The sequence below is a fragment of the Rana temporaria genome, chromosome 9, assembly GCF_905171775.1.
Source record: "Rana temporaria chromosome 9, aRanTem1.1, whole genome shotgun sequence".
Lineage (NCBI taxonomy): Eukaryota > Metazoa > Chordata > Amphibia > Anura > Ranidae > Rana > Rana temporaria.
In genome coordinates this window covers 117651384-117665759 of record NC_053497.1, presented here as the reverse complement: position 1 = coordinate 117665759, position 14376 = coordinate 117651384, and the positions used below count along the sequence as shown (strand labels likewise).

Genomic DNA, 14376 nt, shown 5'->3' with positions numbered 1-14376 from the left:
TGAAACCACGCGCATTCTTATGTGCAGGTTTATCTCAAGTGTGCCCTAGTTGTCGTTGGCCTCATTTCAGTACATGCTCCAGAGTTGCTCGCTGTCAGTCGCATCCGCTGGGCAGCGATTCGTGCCTCTGTCATGAGAATTTCTGTCACCCAATTTCCCTGAAAAGCATCCAAATTGAAACCACGCACATTCTCACGTGCTCCTATCGCATCCTCATGCACCAATTCGTCTTGGCGTGCCCCAGTTGCTATTCAGCCTCATTTCAGTACATGCGCCAGAGTCCGGTTCATTCTCAGTCGCAACCACGGCCCGACCAATCCGCGCCTCTGTCATAGCAATAATTTCATTAAACTGTCACATACCGCACTCTGATTTGAATCTAGTCGCATCCGTGATGCACCGATTCGTCCCAGTGTGCCCCAGTTGTTTGGTCTCATTTCAGTACATGCTCCAGAGTCTGGTCGTTGTCAGTCGCAGGTGCGGCATACCGATTCATGCCTCTGTCATGGCAAAACATTCCACTGTCTTGTATCATGTTCCGATTCTAATCCGGTCGCATCCTCATGCACCGTTTCGTCTCAGCATATCCCCAAAAAAAATCAAAAAAAAAAAAAAAACCAAGCCCTCACCAACAGCCGATCTGAATCTAGTCGCAACGTCGGCCCTATGATTCGGATCCTCGGTAACCACAAACCCCTTCAACCACTAACACCATCAGCCGATCCGAGCCTAGTCATATCATCGGTGCAATGACTCGGATCCGGCACACAAGCCCCTCCGTCACCTTACATCCACAGCCGATCCGAATCCATTTGCAACGATTCGGATCCTCGGCAATACAAACTTCACCAACCGACCCGAGTACAGTCGCAGCACCGGCCCAACGTTTCAGATCCTTCACAAAACAACCCCACCGATGCTCACACCTCGAATTATTCGCGTTGGCGATACGAATACAGTGGTACTTACGATTCAGATCCCGGGCCTTACGTTTGTTGTCAAGCATAAACATTTGCATCTCACTCCATCTGTATTTACAGTGTTGCGCACGGTCCTTCCTACATACTCCAAATTTCCGCTAAACTTTGTTTTCACCTTTCTAATAAAGCTGCTTAATTGCAATTGTGGCTTAAATCGGTCACTCATCTCCAGTAGCAACTCGGCTGCTCACCTATTTTCTGTCGCGCTCACACGCAAACCTGCATTCACTACGTCTGTTGTTCCTTCAAGTTGACTTACATCAGGTCAGTGCTCCAAGACTTCACCCGCACAAGGGGTGTACTAAGAAGCAGCTTCAATCTCTCCCGGGGATGCTCAATTTGCAGTTCGGATCATTCCCCAGGGTCGATCTTTTGTATCATGCCTCCTGGTCTTCCTCTCCCAGATACAGGACTCCGATCAGATCCTTAACTTAGACACCGCGGCAGTAGCGGACCTTTCAATATGGGAGGAGTTCCATACTACGTGAAACAGTATCAACGTTATACCATCAATATCGCCCCCATCACCACAGGTAGTGATGGATGCCGCAGCTTCCACAGGCTTCGCTGCAATTTTTGGCCACTATTGGTTTGCAGGACCATGGCCTCCAGAGACACTCTTAATTCCAGGGTTTACCCGGACTTCCTCCGTGTTCAAACAATTCCCGATCGTGGCAGCCGCTCAGCTCTGGGGTCATATCTGGACAGGACGAACCGTGGCCTTCACCACGACAACCAGGCCACGGCCAACATTATTAGTAAAGGCAAGTCTAAGTTATGTCCTTCCTACGCAGGCCCATACAACTATCCCCACAGCACCAGTTAATGTCCACTATCTTGGCTAGTTCCCCATTTGGCTTTCTCCCCAGCCTGGTCATTCAAGCAACCATCTACTCGGCCTAGAGAGAAGATAGTCACCGCTCCAATTGGGTATGTGGATGAATCCATATCCTCTCAGAGAAACCCAGGTGCCGGAAATGCACGAAGCAATTGTAGAAAGAAATGTTTGGACAGCCTCACTCTGGAAAAACCTTCTCGGTTGCCTTTATTGATAAAAGTATTTAAACACCACACCTCACAGAAAAGACAGGGGCATACAGCTGACGTTCGCACTACAATCAGTGCTTACTCATAGCTCAACTACTCGGCCTACCATGGGTTCTTGCAGCCTAGCGAGTTCACCCACAGCTACCCCACCGGCCAAGTTCTACATAGACCTCACTTGGCTCGCTACCACGACCACTTCATTCTCCACCTGGCACTATCCAAAACCCAGCGATCAGGCACTTGGGTAGACATCCAACTCTAAAGCAAACAATGTCCGGTGTGCAGTAACCACACTCAATCGCCTTCTGTCACTCCTACCTGAACAGTCAAACTCTTGTCCCCTAATACCTTTCCCGATCAAACCCTTGAGTGCCTGCCAGTTCGTCAAACACGTCAGAATTCATCGGGGCACAACCAACCATAGGAAGTTGATCCAGGGTTCACCCGATCGCCTCTCGGGGGATCAGGAAGGAATTTTTCTCCCCTGCTGTAGCAATTGGCCTAGGCTCGGCTGGGGTTTTCGCCTTCCTCTGGATCAATGGGGGGGGGGGCGGTTAGGTCACTTTGGGTCCTGTCACCTTCACACTTGCTCACTCACTCTTCCACGCTACCTACACCCCAACCCCAGTCAGTGCTCCAGTCGCTCTTATCGTATTGGAGCGGCCTCGGCCACATCCCGGTGTGGGATCCCAGATCATGACAATTAAGAGACTTGACGGGTGGAAGTCTGCCTGCTTCGCTAAGCACATCCCTCAACCCTCAGGTGGAAATGGCACAAGCGTTCACCAAACTTGCTCAATGAATAAAGCTAAAACCAATAAAACTACACCCCCTACCTGAATGTTTTTGCCCCCTTATCTTGGCATACCGTCCATCAGATCAGGGCACACTTCAGGTCTATTTCATGTGGTAAGTCTTATGTTAAGTCTATCTATCTTGTTCATATCCGTATCGGACATAGGGCTTTGACCATAAGTAATAAGGCCAGTATGCTGGCCTGAATTTATGGGAGGAGCCCGGGGGTATTTAACCAGCCCACTCACCTGTGGTCATTGTTGGTTTCCTGTGAGCGATACCCACCCTCCCATCCCCTTTTTAGGGCATTTCTCAAATTCATTTCTCTCCACAAAATATTCATCTCTAATCTTGGGTATGCCCCCTTATCTTGGCATACCGTCCATCAGATCAGGGCACACTTCAGGTCTATTTCATGTGGTAAGTCTTATGTTAAGTCTATCTATCTTGTTCATATCCGTATCGGACATAGGGCTTTGACCATAAATTAAAGTTATATGTGCCTGCCTCATTGAATCTGGTAATGTCCCTTTCAGTAGCCCTCTTGTAAATACCTCTGCCAATTTTGGAGCAAATAGGGCTTCATATTTTTTATAGAATTCAGCAGGAATTCCATCTGGGCTTGGTGCTTTTTCCCCTAGAAGTGTTTTTATGACCTTAGCTATCTCTTGACTTGTAATTGGGTCTGCCAATGCCTCCCTCTCCCTATCCGACAACCACCCGAGGGCCACCCGGTCCAATAGGTCCGACATGGCCCCAGGGCCAGATTAAGAACATCATGGGCCTGGTGCTGAGGATTTTGGTGGGGCCTTTTATAAATATTGCGTGGGAATGACATGAACGCAGCCCGGCCAAGGCAAGTGACCAAAGGCACAGAACCCAGAAGGAAGACCGGGTGAAGATGGAAGTGCCCGGGCCCCGCCGGATTCATCACAGCGCAGCACTGGAGGGCTCAGTCTAAAAATTTACGTGTACACTAATGTGCTAATATGCTGTGCATACTTGTACGCTGTGGCATAACCTACCCCAGGGCCTCTAAAAAGTAGTAATGTCAGGAAAGTTTACTACCACTTTTTTTTTTTTAAATCAGTAAAATGGTTTATTGTGCCAAAAATAAAAGTAAGATACAGAAATATATATCAGCATACATGGAAGTCACAAAATATCAGCACAAAGAAAATAGTACCTTACATATGCCAGAACAGAGGCACCAGGAGATTACAGAAACCATATACTGTTAATGACAAAGAAACCGCCTCTCCCCCCAACACAATCACACACTAGGCCAACGGGCCAGAACAGAAAGTCTGCATTCCACAGTCAGCCCAAACATTCAAAACCATTGCCCACCATTAATGTAAATTCTCCTGTCCACAGTATAAAGTCCCCAAAGATATATACTTCAACCATGGTCAGAATTTTATTTATTCATTAATTTATTTATTTATATATTGTTTTATTTTCTGTACCAGGGTGGATAACGTCGACTACATCTGCAGCAGCCGCGTCATAACCAATCTCAGAGGTGCTAATCCAGGCGTCTCCAGCCAGGGCTGCCAGATGGAGTTAAATTTCCTGGGGGCATTTCTATGCTGATATGTATAGTGTTCTCTCACAATAATAAGGTTCACTTGGTCAATCCATTGTTTTTTAGTCGGAACGTGCGGGGACAACCAGAATCTAGCTATCTGTTTCCTTGCTAGGTATAAGAGCCTGATCACTGCGATATTAACAGGTGGAGGGTATACCTCTTCATCCACGGCACCCAGTATGCATACTAGGGGGTCCAATGGGACCCTAACTTGGAACACCGAGGAAATAACCTCTGTGACACTCCTCCAGAACCGATGCAACTTGGGACAGCGCCACATTAGGTGAATAAGCGACCCCTCCTCCCCACATTGCTTGGGACACAGGGAAGAGTCCCGCCTTCCCCACCGAAACAATTGAATGGGTGTACGGTAAACCCTGTGTAACAGAAACAGGTGAGACAATCTATGCGATTGTGAAACTGAGGTGAGAGGACCAGCTTGTAGACATGTTTCCCACGTCTCACCATCAATGTCCCCCAGATCCTCCGCGACTCCTCTCCTACAGGGCGAAGTCACTGAGTTCTGCACGGATGACAATAGGGAGGAGTAAACATGGGATATCATACCTTTTTTATCTGTACCAAAAAATACATCTGTTATCAGCCTATGACTAGATAATTGAAGAACCGACACCCGACCCTGGGTCTGAAGGGCGTGCCTGAGTTGCAAATACCTGTAGAATTGTTGTCTAGGTAGATCAAATTCATTTTGCAATTCCTGAAATGACTTAAGCACGTTGTTACGATAGATCTGGGCAATATTTTGAATCCCCCGCTAGTTTTCAAGCCAGGAAGCCTTCAAGTCTGAAAACCTCCATCAGGTTTAGGTTGTCCCACAGAGGAGTGTCCACAAGAAATCCCGAGACACCCAAGGTGGATCTGACCATGGACCACAGCTTCCCAAGGAGAACCACGGTGGGCGCCGCCCGAGGCAGGTGTGGAAATCCCGCCTCCAGACACGCCAAGACCGACGCACTCCCGGATCCCACTCGCAGCAGAGTGTCAATGGAATCACTGCCATTGACCCGCCCCATGACACACAGATGCTGTAATTGAGAGGCCAAAAAATTGAATATAGGATTAGGGACAGCTGCTCCCCCCTGGTCTTTATCGTATTGTAATGTGGACAATCGAATGCGGGCAACTTTTTTTTTTCCAAATCAGTGATCTAAATAAGGAGTCTATCCGGGTAAACCACCGACGAGGTATCCATTGAGGGGAGTTGTGCATAATATATAAAAGTTGGGGGCCCCACACCATCTTAATTAAATTTATCCTGCCTATCACTGACAACGGGAGTTTACACCAGGTATTACAAGTCATTTGCAAGCGTTGGAAAAGGGGTAATAGATTCTCCTCCAAATATTTCTGTGGGTTAACTGACACTTGAATCCCCAAGTACTTAAAAGACTCCACCACCTGTAAGGACCCCGCCGCCTCCGGCAGAGAGGCGACCGGGCCATCCACAGGTAAAATAACGGATTTACCCCAATTTATCGAGAAACCCGACAAGGTGCCAAACCGCTGGATCAACTCCATAGCTGCCGTAAGAGATGTATCCACATCTCCCAAATACAATAAAGTATCGTCTGCGTAAAGGGAAATCTTCTCTATCCGCTCGCCTCTCACAAAACCAGCTATCGCAGGGGAGGACCTTATTTGCGCCGCCAGAGGTTCAAGGGCCAGTGCAATTACTACCACTTTAATATCACAGGATCCCAGGAGCCTCTCATGGGGCCCCTACTGACCCAGTGGCCCTTGGGCAGTGCCTAGGTGCACAGTTTCCAACATTTAAAAAATATTTTCAGGGACACTTTTTTTTATATAAGTGCTATATTTAGAGTAGCTGAGATCCCCAATGTTTCTCTATACATCATAGTAGTAATCACAAAATTAAATGAGTACTAATAATGGGGCAGAACAAATATGAGAACTTAGATTTCCTTTAGTTGAACTAACAAAAGTGTGCCCATTCTAGAGCTGGTAACATTGAGGATATTCAGTATAATGTTAAAGAACTGTTTTTGTGGGTAAGCGACATAGGGGAGGAGTATGGACGGTATATAAGTGGTATATAAGTGGGAAGTATGTGCAGGTGAGGGAGAGGAATGTGGAGGGTCTAACAGTGGGCACTATGTACAGGAGAGGAGTGCAAAGGGTACGGCAAAAGGCACTATGTACAGGAGAGGAGTGTGAAGGGTATGACAATGGGCAGTATGTACAGGAAGAGTGTGGGGGTATGACAGAGGGTAGTACGTATCAGAGAGGAGTGTGGAGGGTATGACAGTGGGCAGTATGTACAGGAGAGGAATGTGGAAGGTATGATAGTGGGCACTATGTATAGGAGAGGAGTGTGGAGGGTATGACAGTGGGCACTATGTATAGGAGAGGAGTGTGGAGGGTATGACAGTGAGCAGTATGTACAGGAGTGGAGTGTGGATGGTGCGACAGTGGGCACTATGTACAGGAGAGGAGTGTGAAGGGTATGACATTGGGCGCTCTGTATAGGAGAGGAGTGCGGAGGGTATGACAGTGGGCACTATGTACAGGAGAGGAGTGTGTAGGGTATGACAGTGGGCACTATGTATAGGAGAGAAGTGTGGAGAGTATGACAGTGGGCACTATGTACAGGAGAGGAGTGTGGAGAGTATGACAGTGAGCACTATGTACAGGAGTGGAAGGATATTTAGGGACTGCGTAGTGGTTAAGCGGGTCATACATGGATTGAAATTACGCCAATTATGCAGAGACCAGCCATAGTCGATCTATGTATGGGCAAGCTGGTTTTACACAAGTCAATCTATTAATCGACTTGAGTACAACCAGCCTGTTAGGTTTTTCCCGAAACAATCAGTGCTGCCAGCTATAGTTAGCAACACTGATCATTGTACTCACTGGCAGAACACAATAACACTGCAGGAGTGATTCCCCCATCCACAGGTCAGCAGGTGAGAGGGTGTGTGGGGACAGACTGGGGAGAGATACTAGTCAGTGGCTGGGTAGGCACTGGTAGTATCAGAGCCAGATACACAGGTTACATACGCCACGATCGTTAGAGCGAGAACAATAATTCTAGTACTAGACCTCCTCTGTAACGCTAAACATGTAACCTAAAAAAAATGTAAAGCATCGCTTAGGATACCAAAAAAAATCGTGCTAACTTAACTAACTAGTGCTTTTTTTTTAGTGAATGAAACAGTTTTTTTCCCAAAAAAAAAACATGTTTGAAAAATTGCTGCGCAAATACTGTGCTAGAGCTGCACAATTAATCGTTAAAAAAAATTGTGATCTCGATTCAACCCCCCTGACGATCTCCAATGCAGAGTTTGCCGATTCTTTCATATAACAAGTGGAAAGACTTTCAGCTGTCAAAAGAAAATATCCGGGCAGTCTGCCAAGTTTTTAACAGGAAACATTGGGCTGGATACAGGTAGGAATTGCGCCCTCTTACGGAGGCGCAGCGTACCGTTTTAACGCTGCGCCTCCGTAAATTACCTGCGCTACGCTTCATTCATGAAGCAGTAGCTACGTAATTTGCGCGGGCGCTCCTTAAAACTGCCCGGCGTAAGGGCGCGTAATTTAAATGATCCCGTAGGGGGCGTGGATCATTTAAATTAGGCGTGTTCCCGCGCCGAACGTAGTGCGCATGCTCCGTCGGGAAACTTTCCCGACGTGCATTGCGGCAAATGACATCGCAAGGACGTCATTTGCTTCAGCGTGAACGTAAATGGCGTTCAGCGCCAATCACGATTCACTTACGCAAACAACGTAATTTTCAAACATCGCGACGCGGGAACGGCGGGTATACTTAGCATTGGCTGCCCCTGCTAATAGCATGGGCAGCCTTACGCGGAACCCGACGAATATCTAATATTCATCTATTAACAATATTAACACATGAATGAATGGAGTTGGGTCTTTGAGAATAATGGACTTGGATATATTTAAAGTATTCCATATAGTGTCTGGATTTGGAAAAGTGAATTATATCATTTGTTATATATTTAAGTATATAGTTCATAAGCTTCTATGGTATAACTGGCATATGGTTGTCATTAGCCTAGCTGGCTTCATATAGACATCCTACCTTCCCCCATCATGGCAAATGAAGATATAAGGTTACATGTTGTAAGATGTAAACGTATTTTAGTTAGGAATATAATTCTTTCTGTAGACTACAGTATTTCTATGTATATGTATATATATATGTATGTATATATATATATGTATATTTGATTTAGATGTTAAAGGACATTTGTCTTACATAGGTTAAAATGTAGCTACTTATTCACAGCTTACAGCCCTATCCTCAGGAATTTGAGAGTAATTGACCCTCTCTTTCTCTTCTAAGGAAGATTTGAATTTGGCGCGTTTTTTGTAGAACAAGTCAAAAATGAACCGTTACATGACGTATTTTTAGAAGGGTGGGGGTAGGTTATATTTGGGCTCTCTCTTCTCTTGAATGCGACACACACTCAAGCTCACACACTTGGAAATGAGCTGACATGCTAGAACAATCTCACTGACACTTAGAAGAAGGCTGACATAGCCACACACACACAAAGATATATATTTGCAACTTTCATTTCAAGATTAAGAAACTTATTGATGCTATTTTTATATTCTACAATTGATGATATTCATGTGATATTTTACTATTTTATCATTAAATACATTTTGGAGTTTTTACACAAGAACGGAACGGATTTTCTTGGAACTTTTCTCATCAATATGAATATCGATTAATAATACAATTAATAGCGATATACAGACTTTATTTCAATGGCGAGCCTTAGCCAGAATCGATTTGCTTGAATATCGAACGTTTTTGAATTATTTCTCCTATCGCTTGTCGAGAGGGAAAACAAGCATTGATCATGCAGACAAGCTTCAAGGAGAAATAAAAACGAATGAACTTTCAGCATCATCGAATGGATCTGGAAACATAGAATTATTTGGTGAAGAAGTTTACACACGTAAGAAAATCCTGTTTCTTGATGACGTAATTTCCCGTAAAGAGAGGGAAAGCGCGAAAGAAGTCGTCCTAAATTGGTAAGTAATGGATTTTATTAATGAATTATCTAGTGAGAGTAATTTAGAATTCAAAAATCTGTCAAAATTTGTTAAAGATGATGAATTATGGAGGTACATGTTCAATGAATGCTTACAATCTAATATTGAGATCCAAAAGTCAAAATTTACTTTTAAGAAATTCAGCAAACAGATTAGGAATTTGATGAAGCTTGTTAAAGTTTTTGATGCAATGATTTTAGCTCCTGAAAGGAATGATAATTGTGCAACAGGGAAGGACAATAGTCTATGTACTAAATGTTCAATTTTGACTGAACAAATAGATGATTTGCAAAGTGCAATTCAAATAAAAGATATTCAGTTGTTGGAATTACAGAATAATGTAATGTTTAAAGCAGAGTTAAGCTACAGTAATGATAGTGATGATTCTAAGAAAAAGTCTGTTGTGCCGGTAAAGCGGTCAATTGGAAAATATGACCAGGAACTTGAAGTTTTGTTTAAAACTAAAGTAATGAATAAAGATACAATATGTACAGAAAGTCTAGATAGACAGAGTTTAAACACACAAAGAAAAGATGGAGAAATCAGAGTTGCCACTTGTATGGCCACACCCAGATATGATGAGATTCACGTCACAGACAGAATTGAGCAGACAGGAAATGCTAATTGCTTTCAGAGTAAAGAAAGTGGATATGTACACAAAGAAAAAACATTGGAATTAGGAAAGGAGGAACATTTTGAGCAATTTGTTCATCCTTGTTCAAAGTCGATTGACTTGCCTTATGCCTCAGAAGTCAAGCAGATCAGTACATTGACTGTTAATAACAGTTCAATCAATAAGACAAACAATACTGACAATGAGATAAATGGATTACTTCCATTGACTAAATCAAGGAAAAAAGAAGTTTTAACTTCTCCAACATTAAATTATGTTGCTCCAATTTTAATAGATCAGTCTATTTACAGTAATGTTGGGAACATTTCTACAGCAGTCGCTGACATGTCTTCAGATTTTAAATGGCCTCATACAAAAGCCAATCTTGTATTGGAGAAATTGGTTCAAACACATAAAAGTCTTTGGAGTCAGACCAAAAAGGACACAGGTGTGTTTAAAGATATTGAAATTGATATTGAAGGAAAAGATCCCAAACCTCAAAGTCAAAATAAGTTGCCACAAGAAGCAATAGGTCCAGTTTCTGACATTGTACAAGAATTTTTACAGCAAGGAATATTAAAGAAAACACGATCTGTGGTAAATAATTGCATTTGGCCTATCAAGAATGCTGATGATGAGTATATGTTATCAGTTGATGTAAGAGCATTGAATAAGTGCATTACAAATGACACACCTATTATTCCTGATTTAAATTTAATGTCACACATGGATGCCAAGGCTAAAATATTTTCTGTATTGGAAATAGCCAACAGTACGTTTTCAGTACCATTAACTAAAAGCTGTCAATATAAACTTGCATTCAGCTTTAATAAAGAAACCTATGCATTCACTAGATTAATTCCAGGATTGGACATTAGTGATGGCATAGTACATGAGAGTTTGCAGGAAGTATTATCTAAATTCTCTAGACCAGAATGTATTTTCCAGCATGTGGACAAGTTTTTGTTGACCACACAAACTACAGAAGAGCACATTACTCTTTTGTCAGAGTTATTTTCGCTATTAGAAACAGCAGGGCTGAAACTGAATACTGAACTAGTTCAATTGATGAGAAGTCATGTAATATTCATGCACATGCAAATTAGTCATGGACATAGAAGATTATCACAGGAAAAAATCAGAAAAGTTTCTGCTTTTCCAGTTCCAACATCTTACAAGGCATTACATAAATTTTTGAACGAAATAAAGTGTTGCAAAGAGTTTTTACAGAAGTATGATGATAAAGTTAAACCATTATTTGATTTGTTGAGACAAAAAGATGATGTGTTTTATAAATGGGGTCAACCCCAGACAGATGCCTTTAAAATGTTGAAATGGGATGTGCGGAATGCTCATTCATTGAGTACAATTGAAATTGGTCCATCTATGAGATTGTACACTGATTTATCAGAGAATTCGATTTCAGTTACTTTGTCACAATTAAAAAACAGTAATCAGAAAATAATCGGATATTTCTCCAGAGGTTTGACAAATATGGAAAAGACATTTGATGCACATAATAAGCAATTGTTAAGTCTTTATTTTGCAGTTAAAGTAACAGAAAAGATTGTGAGATCTAGTAAGATCATATTACCGACATCTGATCAATCACTAAAACTTCTCCTACAGAGAATTAATTCAGGAGAATTATATGACAGATATTGCCCATTTGTTAAAACGTTACAATCTAAATCTATACAGGTAGATTTAATAACAGAACATGTTCAGCAAATGTACAAAAGGATGTTTTTAGAACTGCTGAGAGAGGTTTTAAGCCAGTATTTGTTGATGATATCAAGATTCATTCAGCAGGTTATTCTATGTGCTACTCAAAAAATATCATTCAGCCAAAATTCTACAGAAAATGCTGAATTGGAAGATAGAAATTACAGTACAGCACGCATTACTCTGAAATTTGTAGGGCAGAAGTGAATGGATATATTTCATTTCAGTCCTCTGGGTTGATTGAAAACATTTCTGTGTTTGTTAAAACAATGTTTTGAGTCATGACAAAAAAAAGAGAAATTGCGTCTTGTAATATTTAAAATACACAGAAAATAGTATAAGAAGTATAGGCCTAGTTTAAGAAAAATAAAGTCAAGTAAGGCAATTACAAATGTTATAATCAAAATATGTTTTTCATGTCATGATGAAATATTAGGATATATAAAATGTATTTTTTCATTCAAAAAATTTGATGCTGCATTCTTTTACAGGATCTGACTTATGAGTCACTAAAAGAAGAGAAATGTCATATTTCTAAGATCTTCCAGATGCAAACAAGCCCTTTGAAACTTAAGAATATAGTTCTGGGAGAAGATGACATATGAGATTCATTCGTCATAATTATTGTTGTCTTTCTATGTTCAATAAAGTTTTCAACTTTACAGTACAGGAGTACAAGAGGAAGAAAAAGAAAGAAGAATCAATACCTTTTAATGAGAGGGAAATTTCTAAAAACAATTGACTTTTTATTTTTGACGACTGATGATATAATTTTATCCATCAGATATATTGTAGTTTTTATATATGAACTTTTTATGTGACGAGATATGTTTTTCATATTAAGAAGAGATATTTGTTACACACCAATTTTTAAAAACACATGTAGTGTACTTTCAGAGTTGAAAGGGTTAAACTTTTTTACAATGAAGTCTAGTTAGTAGGAACATCTGGTGTTAATTAAGATAGAGTACATGTTTCTTAAAGGTACATAAACAAGATAGGATTAACTTTACCTTGTAATATGCATTTAGTTTTGAAGTCATCTCACATATATGAACAAATTGAAGTTAGGAACATATTTTATATTTACATTTTGACAAGGTTATTAGAAATGTTGTATGGATTATAGTTAAATATGCTGAGCACAATTTGGAGGGAAAATATGAAATATATATATTTCTGAAGTGACATTCATACTTCAAAGTATTGTACAACTATGCTACAGTCATGGATTTAGGAATATTAAGGGGGTTGATTTTATGACAAAAGGAAGAAGAAATGAATAAGGTATAAAAAAATGTATGGTACATGAAGCAAAAGTTTTTCTGAAATCACTTTTCCTTATGTGGAATTGGAATTGAGAATATATTCAAGTCAATTATCTTAGGATTTATATGAATGAATACATATGTGAAGCAAATGATTATGAATGAGATTAGATGGAAAATGAAAGATTGTTAATCAATCATTTTGAGAGGGAATTGTTATAAAGATTTTCTTTAATCTAATATCTAATATTCATCTATTAACAATATTAACACATGAATGAATGGAGTTGGGTCTTTGAGAATAATGGACTTGGATATATTTAAAGTATTCCATATAGTGTCTGGATTTGGAAAAGTGAATTATATCATTTGTTATATATTTAAGTATATAGTTCATAAGCTTCTATGGTATAACTGGCATATGGTTGTCATTAGCCTAGCTGGCTTCATATAGACATCCTACCTTCCCCCATCATGGCAAATGAAGATATAAGGTTACATGTTGTAAGATGTAAACGTATTTTAGTTAGGAATATAATTCTTTCTGTAGACTACAGTATTTCTATGTATATGTATATATATATGTATGTATATATATATATGTATATTTGATTTAGATGTTAAAGGACATTTGTCTTACATAGGTTAAAATGTAGCTACTTATTCACAGCTTACAGCCCTATCCTCAGGAATTTGAGAGTAATTGACCCTCTCTTTCTCTTCTAAGGAAGATTTGAATTTGGCGCGTTTTTTGTAGAACAAGTCAAAAATGAACCGTTACATGACGTATTTTTAGAAGGGTGGGGGTAGGTTATATTTGGGCTCTCTCTTCTCTTGAATGCGACACACACTCAAGCTCACACACTTGGAAATGAGCTGACATGCTAGAACAATCTCACTGACACTTAGAAGAAGGCTGACATAGCCACACACACACAAAGATATATATTTGCAACTTTCATTTCAAGATTAAGAAACTTATTGATGCTATTTTTATATTCTACAATTGATGATATTCATGTGATATTTTACTATTTTATCATTAAATACATTTTGGAGTTTTTACACAAGAACGGAACGGATTTTCTTGGAACTTTTCTCATCAATATGAATATCGATTAATAATACAATTAATAGCGATATACAGACTTTATTTCAGTAAACAAAGTAAACTGCGTACGTAGGGCGCGCGTACGGTTGTGAATCGGCGTTAGTATGCAATTTGCATACTCTACGCTGACCACTACGGGAACGCCACCTAGCGGCCATCGTAAGAATGCAGCC

The 14376-nt window shown here is 40.8% G+C and overlaps 1 long non-coding RNA gene across 1 annotated transcript; it reads left to right on the top strand.

Moving 5' to 3' along the window:
• Positions 1 to 8281: 8281 nt before the first annotated feature.
• LOC120913906 lies at positions 8282 to 14165 on the top strand. Its single transcript, XR_005743590.1, has 2 exons — positions 8282 to 9465; positions 12316 to 14165. It is a non-coding gene; the product is annotated as an uncharacterized LOC120913906 (long non-coding RNA).
• The last annotated feature ends 211 nt before the right edge of the window (positions 14166 to 14376 follow it).